We start from the raw sequence: 19,073 nt of genomic DNA, 5'->3' as shown, positions 1-19,073 counted from the left end.
TGCAAGACACTACATTCTGTAGGCTCTCTCACTGACTGTAACTCCCTCTGTAGCTGCTAACTGCTGAAAGGAGAAAATAGGTTAAAACAAGTAATATTTGGAAAAAATAAGTACTGGTCATACTAGAACAGCATTTTGCAATTTATGAGTCAGACCAGTATGTTTTATTCACAAGTTGTATTGTTTTTTCCTTCCAGGCATTGAGAGCTTCAAGTTCCTCGGAGTAAATATCACTAATGATCTTGTCCTGGTCCACCCACATCGTTGCTACAGTCAAGAAAGCACAACGATGCCTCTACTTCCTTGTAAGGCTAAGAAAATTGGGCATGTCCATAATGACTCTTAACAATTTCTAAAGATACCTCATAGAAGATATCCTATCTGGACATATCACAGCTTGGTATGACAAGTGCTCTGCTTAAGACCATGAGAAATTACAAAGTTGGAATACAGTTCAGCTCATCACAAAAACCAGCCTTCCTTGCACTGACTCTGTCTACACTTCCTGCTGTCTCAGGAAACCAGACAACATAATCAGTGACCTCTCCCACCCTGATTCCATTGGGCAGAAAATATAGAAGGTTAAAAACATGTACCAACAGATTCAAGTACAGCTTCTTCCCCACTGTTCTCAGACTTATGATCGAGCCTCACAGATATCAAAGTTGATCTTTCTTTGCACTTTCTCTGCAGCTGTACCATTATATTTTGTATGCTGTTCTGTTACCCTGCTGTACTTATGAAAGGTTTGATTTGTCTGCTTAGTACACAAAATGATATTTTTCACTGTATCTCAGTACATGTGACCGTAGTAAATCGATTCAAAAAAATCAAATCAAAACGTGGCTCCTTGGCACATACAAACAAATGTCAAATTTCCCCACCAACCCAAGAATGTAGCAACCTACAAATGATTCCTTCTGATTCCAATATCTTCCTATGGTTTGCAATATTAGCCTGCTGTTTTGCATAAGAGAGCAGGTAGTTATTGTAATCAGAGATAATGGGAACTGCAGATGCTGGAGAATCCAAGATAACAAAGTATGGGGCTGGATGAACACAGCAGGCCAAGCAGCATCTTAGGAGCACAAAAGCTGACGTTTCGGGCCTAGACCCTTCATCAGAAGCTTTTTCTGATGAACGGTCTAGGCCTGAAACGTCAGCTTTTGTGCTCCTAGATGCTGCGTGGCCTGCTGTTTTCATCCAGCCCCATACTTTGTTATCTTGGTAGTTATTGTAACTCTGCTTTAAATATGTAGATTACACTCTACTGCTGTCATCAGCATCTATTTGCAATCTTAGCTCCAAGTTTACATAGGGAAATGTTGTAGCCTTCCCTCCAGGTAAAATATCAGGAAGAGGAGCTGGGACCTGGAGTGGCCTGGAAAATAAGAATATTTTATTTCCTTTTGAGCTGAAAACAGCTGATGTATTCCTTCAGGCCTCCTAATGAAACCCTGGATCCCCCCGCCTTGGGCCTTCCATTACACCACAGCAGCAAACACCCTGCCCTTTCAGTTTAGTCCAAGGAACCATTTCGTCAGGTTCCTCTCCAAATTTTCCTGCCGCCCAGAATCTCGTCCCTGCAGTTTGCCCTGATGTTGGAGGCTGATTCTCACCAAGCCAGCCACAGCAGTGCCCTGCATTAACATATCCTCAGTAGATTCATCCTTTATTACCTGTCTCAGTTGATCTCCATCTCAATATTTTCACCATATCTGAACAAAATTAGGAGGCTTCAATCAACCTATTAGAGTCCTTAGCTCTCCGTTATGTTACACTTGTTAAACTGAACAGCCACCAATACAATAGTCTATTTGAAGAAGAAAGATATAAGTCTGGTATATATTATCACGGTACGTTGGTCACATTTATGATCAATTCTTATTTTTCTAATCTTTGACATAATTTGAAAGGTGAAACCTGCATTTGCATATTTGGCATTAATTTGTTTGCTGCCACCACTCACCAAGCAGACCCTCCAAATTGGGGCAACTGAGGGTGGTTTTGTCATAGAGAGATCTTTCAAATTTAAAATAAATACATTCTAATCAACTTGTGAGAGATTCTATTACAGACCTCTGGAGTAGGTAGGACTTGAACCCAGGTCTCATAAATGAGAGATATTGCTACTACCATGCTGCTAAAAAAGCCCCTCAGAAGTCCTTTACAAAGAAAAGCTCCATGTTATGTACATGAAGACTATTTATTTATAATTCAAAGTTAACTGTTGCCTTTGCAAGACTGGTCTTTGCATGTGAACTATGCTGGACAATATTCTTTTGGATTGAATTGGAAGAGGAAATTTGCTAAACATGTTGCAGCAATAAAATGCTGATGACATTGTGTTTTTCTAAATAGCTGTATAGGCCAACTCCTGAAAGTTGTTGCCTCTGGGTAACATCAATGGTGAGAAACAACTGATTCACAGCCATTCACCACTATGCTCAGCTCCATTCACTCAACTGTCCTTTGCATGCAGTCAAATCAAATCAATTAATTTGAGAGAAAACACAAATTAAGTTATAGCAGTGCTTCGCATGATTGAACAAATGATTTGAACCGACTACAACTAGACAAAGATTTTCAAGTTTATCCTCCAATAGTGTTAGCAATCCCTTGATGCCAGCCTAATGATTGTTCTAGAATAACCATTGCATTATAATTTACTTGTCATTTGCCAGTGTACTCCTGTCAATGCATTTGGACCTCCTGCTACTTGGACAATGCGATGTTACACCTGTTACACCTCAACATTGAGTCAGTACTTCCAGGAAAGTCAAAGAGCAAATTACTGTGGGGAATCACACAAAAAAACATTCTTTGTAGACAGTTGCAATGACTGAAGTGAAAAGTAATTTATTTTGCATAGCCCATTAAGTTGGAAAATGAGCAAATGAATTATTATGTAATGATCATTTGATAAGAATATGTTACTTAGAGGAAACAGATCTCACTGTAGTACACAATTAACATCAATGAAATGCAAAATGCCATTTAGAATGGCATCTTAGGAGGCATTTTATCAGTGGGTAAGCTGTAAAATAATACAATGCCATTATATCACTGATCACAACCTTTATAATAAAATGTGAGGCTGGATGAACACAGCAGGCCCAGCAGCATCTCAGGAGCACAAAAGCTGACGTTTCGGGCCTAGACCCTTCTTTAGTTTGTTCTTCATGTTGTCATGCCTGATTATTTAATTTATGATTTGTTTCTCCCTCCATTCTTCCAGTTTTTATTTCACCTTAAGGCTTTGGTTTCTTGCTGCAGTTGATTGTCCCTCGATGTCTCACACAATGCTACTGAAACTTGGCAGTCATTTTTGACAGACTATTTGATTGCAGGGTCAAGTAAACAGGCCTGATTCTGGACTGAGTTGATAGTCATGGTATGGATTTTCCAGTTGGAGTATTAGCGCATGATCAGAAGCGGAATTTTTGACTAATCCTCCCCTTCCTTGCCCGTGCCATTGAGACCCATGCTAATACCTCTAATGTTATCCCAGCAAAGACTGGATAACACAACAAAGGCCAAATATTGTGGCTTATTTAATTTGTGAATACACTGCTTTATAATCAGATTGAAGAGACTGAAATACTCAGAAAAGTGTCAAGAAACAAACATCCATTTGAAAATGCCTTCAAAACACATTAAGCGTCTTAACTGCTCATAAAACTGTCAATCAAACAAGTATTCCACATCCTTCACAGACTACAACTGATTAGATCTGATGCTTTGGCACCATCATCTTCTAAGGGCAATAAATGCTAGTGTATCCAGCAATTAATATTTTTCAAAAGTTAGGACAAGTTTTGATGCCTCTGTCTATGTCAGGACAAGTGTGGGAAAATTAAAAATTGGAGTGGGAGCTGATTTCAGGATTCCTGCCCTTATTCATCTCATGAGGTACTTTAGTAATATAGAATAAGGTGGTAGACAGTGAGCCCTAGATTAAGCACACACTTATATTGTAGGAATGAATATTTTAGAACCTCACTATTTCAATAAATTGGACTAATTTTGATAGACTTTATAACATCTTGAAGGTGTCATGAACCACAAGGTAAATCTGGTTTTAAGCCAAAAACAATTTTACAGGTTAAGTTCAAAAATTATCGTCAATCTCACTATCATGATCGTGCTTGATAAAGTAAATATGTTTTAAATATGTGATTAATTTCAATTTAAAAGATTGCTGACAATTATATTGAATAGCATTTTCAAAACATTTCCTTTTCTGATGAAGGGTCTAGGCCCAAAAAATCAGCTTTGTGCTCCTAAGATGCTGTTTGACCTGCTGTGTTCATCCAGCTCTACACTTTATTATCAAAACATTCGAATGCTTTAGAGTACTTCATAGCTGTTGATTAATAAGTGTTTCTACGTTCTTTGTGGACAATCACAGCGACTGAAGTGGAAAAACTTTTGAATGCATAACCCGTAGAGTTGGAAAATGAGCAAGGGAATTATTATGTTCAGAGATAATGGGAATGACAGATGCTGGAGAATCCGAGATAACAAAGTGTGGAGCTGGATGAACACAGCAGGCCACGCAGCATCTTAGGAGAGCAAAAGCTGATGTTTCAGACCTGGACCCTTCATCAGAAAAACTTTTTCTGATGAAGGGTCTAGGCCCGAAATGTCAGCTTTTTTTGCTTCTAAGATGCTGCTTGCCCTGCTGTATTCATCCAGCTCCACACTTTGCTATCTAGAATTATTATGTAATGATCATTCAACTAGAATATGTTACTAAGAGGAATTGAAATTAAGATTTTAATTTGTCATCTAGGTACTGTAATTTAATTTTTACATTAATTTAAAGTTCAGACATTTTGTTAAAGCTTTGAAATAGAGAAATAGCTGATTAAAAGTTAAATGCTGAGCCTTTGCTAAAAAAAGTGTCCTATTGATCTAACTTCAGACACTATTATAAAGAAATCAGAAGGGCTTGTTTATATATTTGTATAATAATATCTTATTATGAATGGTTTGCTGAAATCCAATCCCCTCTAATGGATTTAACTGAGTGGGGGCTGTTTGCACAGCTGCGAAGGATGTGGAATACTTGTTTGATTGACTGTTTTATGAGCAGTTAAGAGGCTTAATGTGTTTTGAAGGGATTTTCAAATGGATGTTTGCCTCTTGACACTTTTCTGAGTATTTCAGTCTCTACAATCTGATTATAGGATGCCTGAGTTCTGTCCATAGTGGGCATAGGTTATATTGGTATGAAGAGTATGGGAATTCATTTTAAATTCACTCATGGGATGTAAGTAATGCTGGCTGTGCTTGATTTTTTGCCCAACCAAAATTCTCCTTGAGAAGCTTGTAATGATCTGCCTTCTTGAACTGCTGCAGTCCATTTGCTGTACATAGACCCACAATGTTATTAGAGAGGGAGTTCAGGTTTTTCAACTAATGGGACTGAAGGAATGGCAATATATTTCCAAGTTAGGATGGTGAGTGGCTTGGAAGGAAGCTTGCAGCTGTTGATGTTGCTATGCATTTACTGCCCATAACCTTCTACATGAAATTGGTTTTGGATTTGGAAGATGTTGTCATAGAAGACATGGTGAACATTTGTTGTGCATCAATAAATGGCATGCACTATTGCTAATGAGTGTCAGTGTTGGTGACAAGCAAACAGGCTGGTTTGGCTTTGATGATGTCAGGCTTCTTGAACTTTGTTGGAGTTCACTTATCTACAGAGGTGGGGAGTATTCCATTGCACTCCTGATTTGTACCTTGTAGATGATGGAGAGGCTTTGAGGATTCAGCAGTTGAGTTACTCACCACAGGATTCCTAGCCTTTTGACCCGCTCTTGTAGCTACAGTACTTTCATGGTTAGTCCAATTCAGTTTCTGCTGATTAGTAACCCTCAAGATTTTGATAATGGGGGATCTTGCAATGGCAATGCCATTGAATGTTTAGGGACCATGGTTAGATTTTGTCTTGCTGGAGATGGTCCTTTCCTGGCACTTGTGCAGTTCAAATGTTACAAGTTGCTTGTCAGCCTAAACCTGGATAATGTCCATGTCTTGCTACATTTGGGCATGGTATTCTTCAGTATCTGAGGTGACGTAAATGGTGCTTAATATTGTGCAAACATCAGCGATCATCTCCACTTCTGACTTTATTATGGAGGGAAAGAATATAAGATGGCATGTAGAGAACGGGGCAAGGAGAGATCATGTGAATATGGAGCAGTCATGAGGGACTGAAGCGGGAAGTGGACATGTAAGTTGACAGGGAAGATATGGGGGACAAGTGGGTGGGGGGGGAGTGAGGAGTGAAGGGTAGGGTGCCTGACAGATATTTACTAAATTGGACTATTGCCTCAGTAAAGATAGGCTGTCCCACTGATCACACTGTCTTGGCATCTACCCATCCATATATTCATGACTCCAGCTGTCCCAATGAGCTGACTTGTAGTTCCCACCTTGGAGGTAAGAGTCCAGGCCTTTATTTTTGGTTTGTGAAAAAATTATTGAAATTGAATCTAAAAACATGTCTTTGCCTGACACCTATTATTGACTGAGATTGAAATTCAAAATTCTGGTGAATTGTAGGCACAAACTTGAATTCTGATGCGCTGTGTTATCTCACATTGGCCTCATATGATATGAGAACCTTTGACAATAAAGTGCTTGGAAAACAGCAGCTTTGTGGAGGCTGACCCAATGCAAACTTTCCCATATTTAAAGGACCTTTGAGGTAGAAATAGCAGATCAGCACAAAATGAGACCCACTGGCAAGTATGAATGGTACACTCAGTCATCAAATCTGCTGAAGATTTTACATTCCCTTCCACATCCCATAGCCCAACTAAATCTAAAGGCCCTTAAGTAAAAACAAATTGTTTCAGCCCTGAAGTGTATATTGCTTCCAGCGTGCACAATACATCGTGATTCTGCTTTGCTGTTGTACCTATAAAGAAAAGGGAATCATGCCTTTCCATGCCCTGAGTTTCTAACTCTGCTGGAGTTCTCAGCTTGAGACAATTTAGGAATTCCTGATTTATGTATCCTCTGTGAGAATCTGCATCAGTATCAGTGCGTGCTAGGCACCTGTGTGTGTGAGAGGGTGTAGTGAGGTTGTTGGAGGTGGGGGTGTGGATGGAGAATGTGATGCTGGCCAGCTGTATTCTGAGTAAGTTGCCAGGGCTGGTTACATAGCAGTTAACAAACAAAAACCAGCACCCTTTAGAAGAGGATCAACTTTAGTGGTACAAAATCTTCTCCAGTGGGGTTTCTCAATTCTTGCTTGTGGTCTGCAATGTTTCTATCAGAATCAGTTCTGCTGAAATGGGTGATGTATCTTACTCTTCTGGCAGAAGAGAGGAAAACAGAGGGATGTCCAACAGAATATGCCTTCCCCCGGCTCAGTTTCCTTTCATAATATCAAATTTACATGCTTTTTACCTCCAACTTGCTAAATATTATATTTGACATGCTTATAAGTTTGACCAATTTCTTACCACATGCTGTTCCCAAGCTAATTCCCAATTCTTAGTGCATGCCCACTAGAATATCTAACCGCTAGTACAGAACACATCCCCACAAGAAGTAATACCAGTGCTACGATCTTTCATTGCCTTTTTATTCCTCTTCTCTCTCATTCCACAAGGGAAACGACCCCTAAGACATTAGACAAAGCCAGGTCAGGTTGTGGACTGCCTGACATTCAGATCTTCATCCCTCATGTGGAGAGAATCCTGACTCTGATTGCCCTGAATGGCTAACTGACTGTTTCTAAGCCCTTGGTCTGGTGTCAGAGGATATTTCCTAACCACCTTGTTCAGACATGCTATTACACACCTCTGGAGCAGGTGGAACTTGAACCCAGGACTCTTAGTGCAGCAGGAGGGTAACTTTGACTTACTATAGCAGAAGCCCCGAGTGACGGCTATTGAGTTGTGTGAAACCTCCTGACAACCATGACAAGCTTCCTTCCTTTGTATTAGCGCTAAGTGGCAAGTCAAGACAGGAGGAATATGAACTGGATACCTTTGGTTGATTGTTGAAATGCAAAAAGGCAAAACACAGATGTGTGAAAATACAGGTGAGGTCAGAATGAGGGAACCCTGTGGCAGTGAATGAAGAGCCTTGAGATGCAATCTGGTCCAGTCCAGGAGTTGGGTGCATATCACTGAGCATACATTGTAATGATAGTTGACATTGTACCCCAAGCTACAGCATTGAAGTGCAGAAGTGCCCTATATGTGGGTTGGAAATGTGCCACAGAAGTTCTTAGAGGCGGGCACATGTCAGATGCCAATACCCAGGGATGTGAGGTGAATGTGATCACTCCCATGGGCATGTGCTGAGATGTTGCTGTCCAGTGTTCTTTGGAGAAAGCAGCGAGCTGAGTTCACCAGGTACCTGCTCTCGTTTCATAGAAGTTTACATAGAGTTTACATAGAACATTACAGCACAGTACAGGCCCTTCGGCCCTCGATGTTGTGCCGACCTGTCATTCCGATCTGAAGCCCATCTAACCAACACTATTCCATGTATGTCCATATGCTTGTCCAATGATGACTTAAATGTACTTAAAGTTGGCGAATCTACTACCGTTGCAGGCAAAGCGTTCCATTCCCTTACTACTCTCTGAGTAAAGAAACTACCTCTGACATCTGTCCTATATCTTTCACCCCACAATTTAAATCTATGCCCCCTCGTGCTTGCCATAACCATCCTAGGAAAAAGGCTCTCCCTATCCACCCTACCTAATCCTAATTTCCATGTAGAGTTTACCAACATCTACCTTGTTTGGCACATTTGGTTATATAGAAAGCTGAATATTAATGAGGCAAGTTGGGCAGTCAACAAGGTGTTTAATACTTTTAACCACCATCATGTGGCAAGCCACTTGTGCCTCATGAGAATATTACCATGTTGCATAAATGATTAAATGAGGTGCTCCCGATGTCAAGACGGGCCTCACCAGGTTTGTTTTCCAATTCTGCGACAAATCTCACCATAACCTACATTGTTCTGATTCCAATCAAAATTATTTACTATGTTAATTCATGTTGTAAGGACCCAACTATGGCAGGCATTTAAAAACAGCCGTGAGAAACTGGGCTTGATATGAACTGCAAGCTTAGAAAGGGGTAAGGTTTATTGTCAAGAAGAAAGCTTCATATGCAGCCATAATTGTACAACTTACAGCTGTGTGGCCATAACACATTGATTTAATGTGTATAAAGGGTGCATGTGATGTATCTACTCAATTTACCAGTCTATGTCCTCCTGAATCTGATGACAATGTTGCCAAGTCTTGCTTCAACTACAAATTTTGCATTCTACTCTCCCTATACAAGTGTCCAGGTCCTTTATACATGGAGGTGCCACTGTATTCTGGTCTCTCGTTGGCAAAGCATCCATTCACCTTTGACTCTTTTAATCACCGAACAACATTCATTAGTGTCGTATCATGACCAGTTTCTCACAACTGCCTTTAAACGCCGCAACATAGCAGGGTCTTACAACATGAATTAACATAGTAGGTAATTTTGGTCAGAATCTTTGTTACGTTATTGGGTTACTCAGACATGGTTTGTTGTCAATAAATCCATGCTTGCTGTTTTGTATTAATCCATGATTCTTGAAGTGAGGATAAATTGGACTTTGACAGTAGTCTCTTGTAGTTTTCCTTGAACTTGACACAGTGACGTCACTAACACAGAGATTTTATTGAAATTAACACATTTATCCCTCCTGTTTTTTTGAGGTGGGATGGAATTTTTACAATCTTTCAGTCCTATTGCACCACTTCCATATCTGAGGAGGACTGACATATTTTAGTCAAAGTTTCTGTTACCTTCACCCTAACTCCCATCAACTGTCTAAGATGCATTCTATTTGGACTAGGTGACTTATTGACTTAGAGAAATTGCAATCTGTTTTGAGCTTCCTTTCTAACTATTCTAATCTTTACCAAAATCTCAACTCCTTCCTCCTCCTCCCCATTGCAATATGAAATCCAGCTTCCACTTTTGTCAAAATAAAAGTAAAGTACTAATTCCTTTGTTCTCTCAGGAAGATTTCCAATGGATCCTTTATTGGTCCTAGATGTTGCTTTAGTAACCTTTTTACACGTTTAAACAAGATTTTGGGTTCTTTTTTATATTGTCCACAAAGCCTTTCTCAAATCCTCTCTTTAACTTTCTCATATACTTTTTCAAGCTTCCCCATTCTCTGAATTCTGGTTTACAATTGTACTCCCTATCCTACATGAAGAATAAACCTACTATATCTGTTTTATTTAGTCTCTAATTCTAGTTTGTCATAAAGGGAGCTTTAGTTGTGCCATCTTTCCTCCTTGTATGAATATTCTTGGTTTGTGAGCAAATTCATTCTTCTTGACTTGCTTCCTCTCTGGTTTGATGGCTTCCCATTTGGCTGAGCAGACCAATTCATGACCTACAGAATCTGCTTGAAGGGAAGAGCAGATGAGTTGTTTGAAAGTTTTATACTTCCATCTCCACTTGATGTCTTTATATTCCTCTAGATGTGTTTTGTGACATCCTGAACAAATCAGAAAATTCAAAGATTCACTGGGGTTTAACCATTTCAGAGATACTTTAAAGTCATTCCAGAACATTTCTCTTGTCCTTCTGAAAGGCAACTCTTTTTACTGAGTTCCAGATATATCAATTGCTTTCCAAGACCGAAAGCAGGCATACAAAAGGCATGTCCTGTTCTGCAGAACGGTCTTTGAGCGATTGGCATCTTGATTCTGGACATGGTTTGGATGAGGACGCTTCTGTAGACTGACTTTCTTGGCATTGAATTTTGAGGATCTTGCAAAGGCACAGTTTGTGGCCTTTCTCCAGTGTTTTGTGATCCATGTAATACGTAGTTGAAGACTTCAAAGTAAATAAGATGGTGAGGATCATTGCTGCCTGGTGCATCATATCTTAGTCTTAGTTTTGGGATCCCGATCCTCAAACTACCTCTGCTTTGAATGTTAGCCATTATTTATTTATTGTTTTCTTGATCGACCTTTGTTTGCAGTTCACCCCTGCAAGGTCCTTTCTCAAATCACTGCCATTAGGTCTTTTTCAGTTGGTTTCCCAGTACAGTAATGAATCAAAATGCTATCGTAACATTGCATTTAGTTGAAATTGTAGAGTTATTAGGGCAAGATTTACTGTGATAGGACCTAACTCATGCTAAACCTGTTGTACAATGGGCAAACTATGTTCCAAAGGAAAGAGTATAAATTAGCAAATATTTTGATTATTTGCATTTGTATAGAGGTAAAAAGGGAACAAAGCAATTGATTTTAACTAATAATTGTGGGTAACTAGAAATGGATGGAATTCAGGCCTTGTCATTAATAATCATGGCCTGAGAGAAAAAAACCAAACAAGATAAGAACAGTTGACCCAGCGATTTTTGGAGCAGACTGGCTCTTTTGCCCCTTAAACCAGGAAATGGCACAATGAAAACCTGAGAAAGATTCATGTTGAAATAGCCTTGATATTTTGATGACAGCAAATTTCATAAAAAGAACAAAGGACGGACAAATATTTAAACTATAAATTGGGTAGTTCGTACAATAGACGCATAGAGCCATCCAGCACGGAAACACCTCACAATTGCCAAACATCGAAGTATTCTGGTTGAAATACTGGCCAAAGTGAGTTTATTTTTTATTTCAATACTTGGCAGGTTTAAAATTTAGGAACATCACGGAGATTTTAAATTGGTGGCCAATTCTGCATTAACAATACTGCATTACAACTCTTGAGAAGTGTTGAAAAATTATTGTTTCTTTGAGATGGCATTTATTTAGTGAACCACAAAAAATGTCAGCTTAGCATTTTCAGTGATTGCATTGCAGTCTTCTTCCATAGTTAGTTTCAAGTCCTGGATAATCATGCAGACCCAATTTCTCGATGGAGATAATGCAGGGCAGTTTCAGGAATTTTGCTATTGATGAGAATGCCAGATCACTGACTTTATCAGTAAGACCTGTTTCACAGTATTATCAGTGCATTAAGCTTGACCATAAAACAGAATGATAACTGTCTGCCATATTTTAAATTTTTTTGTGTGCGCCAGGATGAACTAAGTTAATAATAGAGAATGGAATCCATTCCATTTTAAATTCCTGGTAGCAACATGAAACATTTCCAGTCCCAAAGTAAGATACGGAATAAATCTCTCTCTGACTGCTTAAACTCAGACAAGAATCCGTCAGTGGGGATGTTTTTGCCGAAAAGAGAATTTATTTTTGGTGGTGTAGGCCCGTGTATATCAGAAAGCAGCTTGAGATTCCTCAAACTCATTCCACAAAGATCCCTTACAGACAACTGAAAGACAAAAGACTTTCATTTAGATCAGTTGGATTGGACTTGAACCCAGATCTGATTAGTGAAGCTTCAAACTATCCATTCACTGTGACATCAAGTTCCTCTTGCTCATTTTTTTCTGTTGAACACAATAACAAGTGACACTTCTACACCCTGCTTACATTTGTCCTACGGCAAAGACAGCAGATGACTCCGCTTCTCCTTGGCCTTTATCAATTGCACTTGGAATCTATGGCTCGCACTGTGTAGAAATGAATCGTATGGGTAAAATGTTCCCTCCAGTTATTCATTCCACACAGCATCACACCGAAATGATGGATATTATAGTGCCTGGACATTGAATCCATGTTGCTTGCCATGCAGGCTGTGTGAACTCATAATCAGGGTTATGGAAAAACTGTCTGTTCTATTGTTTGATTTGCATTCCTTCCCATGTTTTGATTACTGGCATCTGTGCAGAATCACAGCCATGATTCAAAAGAAATAACGCCATAATATTCAAAATAAATTTTCGCATTTCCCGCAACACATCCCTCACACCCTGCCCCCGCAATAACCACTCTAAGAGAATCCCCCTTGTCCTCACATACCACCCCACCAACCTGCGGATACAAGGCATCATCCTCTGACACTTCCGCCATCTACAATCTAACCCCACCACCCAAGACATTTTTCCATCCCAACTCTTGTCTGCCTTCTGGAGAGAACACTCTCTTCGTGACTCCCTTGTTCGCTCCACACTCCCCTCCAACCCCACCACACGCAACACCTTCCCCTGCAACTGCAGCAAGTGTTACACTTGCCCCCACACCTCGTCCCTCACTCCCATCCCAGGCCACAAGATGACTTTCCACATTAAGCAGATGTTCACCTGCATATCCGCCAATGTGGTATACTGCATCCACTATACCCGCTGTGGCCTCCTCTACATTGGGGAAACCAAGCGGAGGCTTGGGGACCGCTTTGCAGAACAGCTCCGCTCGGTTCGCAATAAACAACTGCACCTCCCAGTCGCGAACCATTTTAACTCCCCCTCCCATTCCTCAGACGACATGTCCATCATGGGCCTCCTGCAGTGCCACAATGATGCCACCCGAAGGTTGTAGGAACAGCAACTCATATTCCGCTTGGGAACCCTGCAGCCCAATGGCATCAGTGTGGATTTCACAAGCTTCAAAATGTCCCCTCCCCCACTGCATCCCAAAACCAGCCCAGCTTGTCCCCTCCCCCCACTGCATCCCAAAACCAGCCCAGCTCGTCCCCGCCTCCCTAACCTGTTCTTCCTCTCACCTATCCCCTCCTCCCACCTCAGGTTGCACCTCCATTTCCCACCTACTAACCTCATCCCGCCTCCTTGACCTGTCCGTCCTCCCGGGACTGACCTATCCTCTCCCTACCTCCTCACCTATACTCTCCTCTCCACCTCTCTTCTCCTCTATCCATCTTCGGTCCGCCTCCCCCTCTCTCCCTATTTATTTCAGAACCCTCTCCCCATCCCCCTCTCTGATGAAGGGTCAAGGCCTGAAACGTCAGCTTTTGTGCTCCTGAGATGCTGCTTGGCCTGCTGTGTTCATCCAGCTTCACACTTTGTTATCTTATTTTACCAGCGCCTATTTCTATCCTCTCCACCTGTCCTCAAATGTGCAGAACAGCAACCCCCTTTTTTAAGTCCCCCTTAGGCTTTTGGATTTCTCCCTGCTCTAAAAGCCTGAGATTTACCTTGTTCTGACAGCCAACACTCTTGTTCCCACTACTCACTGCAGCCTCAACAGTGCCTTTAAACCGAACTGTGGTGCTGGCAGGACTGTCACTGTGGCCAGTTGCTCTTGTGATCAGGATTTTATGCACTCAATGAGGAATGGAAATCTCACTTTTACCCAGGTTAGCCAACTTTTTAAAAATCCATTTATTGGATGTGAGCATCGCTGGCTAGACCAGCATTTATTGCACATCCCTAGGTGAGAGTCAATCACATTGCTGTGAGTCTGGAATCACTTGTAGGCCAGGAAGGCAGTTTCCTTTTGTGAAGGTCTTAGCAAACCAGATGGATTTTTCCCAACAATTGACAACGGATTCGTTGACATCATTAGACTCCTAATTCCAGAGGTTTTTTTCTATTGAATTCAAATTCCACCATCTGCCATGGTGGATTGGAACCTAGGTCTCCAGAACATTACCTTGGTCTCTAAATTAATAGCCCAGAGATAATACCATAAGGCATTACCTCCCCAGGATGTTGGCCAGCATGCTTTGGCTGTGGGATACACTTCCATCTAGGTGTATTGGTTCTCAGGCAACTATCCTTCATGTTTGAGGGGGATAGGGCCTGGTGAGGATAAATGGAGCCTTTTCAATGTTTTGAGTTCTGGAGTGTGACTTGAACCCAGCACCTTATGATTCAGAGGTGAATATGCAATCATTTAAGACACAAAAGAAAGAAGTGCAAATGTGGCAGAACACAATAAAGTGTTCAATTCTCTTCTGGATTTGAATTTTGAGGATGAGGTTTAATGACTTAGGGATTGTTTGTGAGACTCTTGCTCTCTGGATTGTTTTACATTTATTTTATTTGGAAATATAAATTGGGAAATAAAAGTTTGGATTGTTAGTTGTTTATTTTACAACTTGAAGGAAAACTGAATTTTCATGGTGATTATTTACACAGGATCCTGTACCTTTTGGAGAAGCTGAATTTGACACTTCTATGACACTTACTTATGAAGTGTCTTTGGATTGAAAATAAAATTGATGCGCAATAGCTTCTGGATTGACTTTTAACTGATGTTCGTCAGAGACCTGAGTGGCACTCAGACCTTTAAAAGCCTGCAAATCAGCCAAATCTCTCTCTCTCTCTCCTTCTCTGAGTGCAAGAAGATCTGCAACAAAAGACCGTGAAAAGAAGAATTTCTAACTCATGCAAACACCTAAGTCAAATTGACAGACTACTGAATTGAGGAACACCATGGACGATATTTAATCATCAAAAGTAACAGAAACACGAAAAAGGAATCTTGTTCTACACTTGTGGTTTGGATTTTTAATCTCCAACATCTTTCTTTATTTTCCAGCTGCGGTATTTCTAAAAGCTTTTTGTCTTTTGTATTGTGTCCATCCCATTTGTCAATAAATATATGTGCTTGAATTTAAAGTGGTATGCTCTAAGTTTGCATAGTTCTAATCAATAATCCATTTTTTACCATTTACCATTTATCAAAGGATAATATTGTTTATAATCATATTTTGTTTCTTGCTTAAGGATGAAACCTGATGTGAGTCTCCTTTTGCTTAGACAGTGGTCATAGTCAGACAAATTAACCATCTCAATGATTCAATTGATGACATACTTGTGATGGGTTCTGAAGTAGTGGAGTTTGATTTCGAGTGAATTCTTCCCACCAGGGTGGTGACCTGAGCTGGTTGACTGGGATCGCACATATAGAGGAAGGCAATCATTATCCTCGTCAGTGACAATGCAGTGTAATGGCATCAACTCTTGCACAAGAGTGAAGAGGAGAGGAGCTAACATCATAAGAGAGATTGTTCATGTTACATGATCTTCAGATATAGACCCAGCTTCCTTAATAACTGACATGAGCAGTAGTTCAACAAACTGAATTTGTAACATCAAGTAGTGGCTGACTTATTTTCTTTTGACTCTGTTGAAAGCTATTTCACCTGTTTCCCATTCTTGTTCTGTATTATTACATGCCCACTTTGCTATCTGTTTTATTTGGTCCATCTTTATCCTATCCTTTTTTATTGGTCTTGTTCTTCTCAATTATTACTTTAAACTGTATTATGTTATGGCCACTGTTCCCCTGCTTTCATATTGACACCGAATATAGGAACAGGCGAGGCCATTTAGCCCTCAAATCTGTTCTGCTATTCAATGGCATCATAGCTGATCTGAGACCTAATTGTCCCATTCCCATTAATGTCTTTGTCTAGCAACAATCAATCATTCTCAGATTTAAAATTAGGCACCACCTAATATGGCGATGTAATATGGGCTTGGTTGGAAAAAATGCTTAGGGTTTCAAGGGCGATAGACTTAGCCTCTAGGTCTCCCTCATCGTTTTAGTAACAATGTGCATCATACCAATGTAACTTGTATCTGATTGTCATCATGCTGGAAACTATGTCATTTTTAATCCAAAAGCCCTTTCTAGTTGAAATACCAAGTATTTGCCCGATGCATAAAAGCAGGATGGTGGTGATGAACCTTTTGCCAAAGTGACTGGTAAACAACATAGTGAGCAGAGATATGGATTTGTTTTGACTGGCCATATAACATCATGAGTTGTGGTGCAGATGCCAATGAGCTTTGAAGAAATTTTCAGACACAACTTTGAGAAACCTACTCCAAGTAGGTTGTCAACACCTGGGAAATCTGAACATTTAATTTCTTTGGGATATCACTGAGCCATTTCCTAACCAGATCAAAAATCTACCTTCAATTCCATGATGCCCAGTTTTACCAAACAGCCTGTATTCAGCAACCTTAGTGAATGCTTTCTGAAGGACGATAATGTAACATTTCCTCGCAGGTCTTGTTCTCTGCTTTCCTATTGCTAGATTCAATAGTAGATCATCGCTTATTATTCTTTTTATACACTGGATTAGAAAGGAGTCCGGTGCATTTTTCTAAACTCCATCTCCGGAAGGGGTCGACATCATTTGCCTCTTCTGTATCAGATAATTCACGTGCTGTGTTCTGTTCCATTCTACTCCCCATTCTGGACCAATTTGTTTCAGGGGCTCTGCTCAGAAAGGGATTCACAGTACTTGAATAACAAAGTAACCTGCTTATTTCCAACAAGTACAACACAAGTGTAGTGAAGTTTAAAATTAACTTTATTAGGACAATCAATTTTGAGGAGGGTACTTTACACACAAATATAAAAATTGCAATTCCTTCCATTGGCCCAGTAGGTCAATGTAGGAAGCTCCAAAAAGACGGAAGGCACAGGTTTAAGCTAATTTGTGAAATGCAGAGCCACTGCTTTGACTCATATTTTCTTTACAAGCAATTGTCTTCATTACCAGCATAAAGTATTTCTATTAAAAAAAATCCCCAACATTTGTATATGCTGATGCTGATTTCAGTGTGGTTTGTCCTGTAGAGTGCTTGGAAAATATAACTCCTCGGTGAATGTTTTGTAGATCATGCACGTGTGATAACAAGAGTGCAACTGCCTCACCATTTAAGCATGTGAGACAAGTGAAACAATGAGTGATAGACACTTTGAAGTGGGGAAATAAACCAGATAAGATTTATTTTGTTAATGCTACTTAACATTGAAGAACATGAAGAATGGTGAGCATTATCTACAATTTAGAACAAAAACAGAATTCTAATGTTTTTCTTTTGGTTAACTTACACTTAATGCTAACATGTAGATTTAGTTTAACGATAAAGTATCACAGGATCAAAAGCACAATGCACAATAAAGGCTACAGTTTAGTAGGATATTTTCCTTGAGAAATTTGTTTGGCCGGGCACCTATTAGATGGCATCTAGCCATTTAACTCCATCTCTTTTGCTACTCTTTTCAAGTGTGATGATGCCTTCCGGTGGGTTTTGGCCCTTCACTTCAACTTCCTTCTGCTTGGAAAGAAGTGGAGCCAGGAAAATAAAAAAAAATGGATTAATTTTGTCTTGCTGTTGTTACTGCTGCATCGCATTGGGGCTTCTATTATTACATTGGTGCAGTTCACAAGAGAAGTGTGCCAAACATTTTTGAAGCTAGAACCCCGTTTGCTAAAACAGCAATGACACATTCTAATAGTCTCAAATCTGCTGCTGTTCCTATGCTTACAAATAATGAATAGTTGCATGAATGAGTTACTGGGGAAGGGGAGGGGTGGGGGGAAGCTATCACCATGATTGCCCTAGTGCAGTACTGAGAGGTAAGAAGGTTGAAGGACAAACACTTTCAAAAAAAGTTTAAGTATAAACAAAATACTTTGGGTGCTGGGAATCTGCAGGAAAATCAGAAAGTTCTGAAGACTGTTTGAAGGGAAAGTCATATTCAAATTATGGGGGGAATTGTTGAGCTCTTGGGAATGGGAAATGAGGCTGAAGGGGCATTTATTAGAGCAGAAGGCAAAAACATGAACTTACCGACAATGGGATGAAAGTTGCTTATTAAGTTGGTGACAGGTGGAAGTGGATCATACTTCCCAACAGAAAAGTGGGAAACTACCGTTAATATGTTAAAAGCACCATTTCAGATTAATTTTAAACTTTGGAGTTAAGAATCCAGCAAATGTTAAACACATGCCTTCAGATTCAAGGCTGGTTATAGGTGGTGTGCAGCAGGCAATTAGTTTTCCTGGTGGATTTGGACTGACTATGAATTGCTTTTCTTTCATGTTGCACCGGGGAAGAAGAGACATTGATGTATCAATATTGGCTGGCAGAGGTGAAAGGAGAAAACATGATGACTAACTGAGAAAGGAAGGGAGGTAGGAGTCCTACAGGGATAAGGAAAAGAAGCTGAACTGAACGGGCAAGTTCAACGTCTGCAATTGTTAGGTCAAACATGATTGTGGGAAGATTGAAAGAATTGTAAACTCTGTTTCTCTCTCCGCAGATCTGGCTAGACCTTCTGTGCTTCTCTATTATGTTTTGCTTTTATTTCAAATCTGCAACCTCTGCAGCATTTTGCTTTTACGTAAAGAAAGTGCAGCCTTTCAGTAGATTCGCCATCACTTGGTTTGACACTTGTGCATCACAGC

At 40.1% G+C, this 19,073-nt stretch overlaps 1 long non-coding RNA gene across 1 annotated transcript in view; it reads right to left on the bottom strand.

Moving 5' to 3' along the window:
* Positions 1–19,073, bottom strand: part of LOC132210541 (uncharacterized) — a 162,081-nt gene that overhangs the window by 87,116 nt on the left and 55,892 nt on the right. The window lies entirely within an intron of this gene.

This window comes from Stegostoma tigrinum, chromosome 1, assembly GCF_030684315.1.
Source record: "Stegostoma tigrinum isolate sSteTig4 chromosome 1, sSteTig4.hap1, whole genome shotgun sequence".
NCBI lineage: Eukaryota > Metazoa > Chordata > Chondrichthyes > Orectolobiformes > Stegostomatidae > Stegostoma > Stegostoma tigrinum.
Note: the sequence above shows the minus strand (reverse complement) of the source record. Positions and strands in the feature narration are given on the sequence as shown.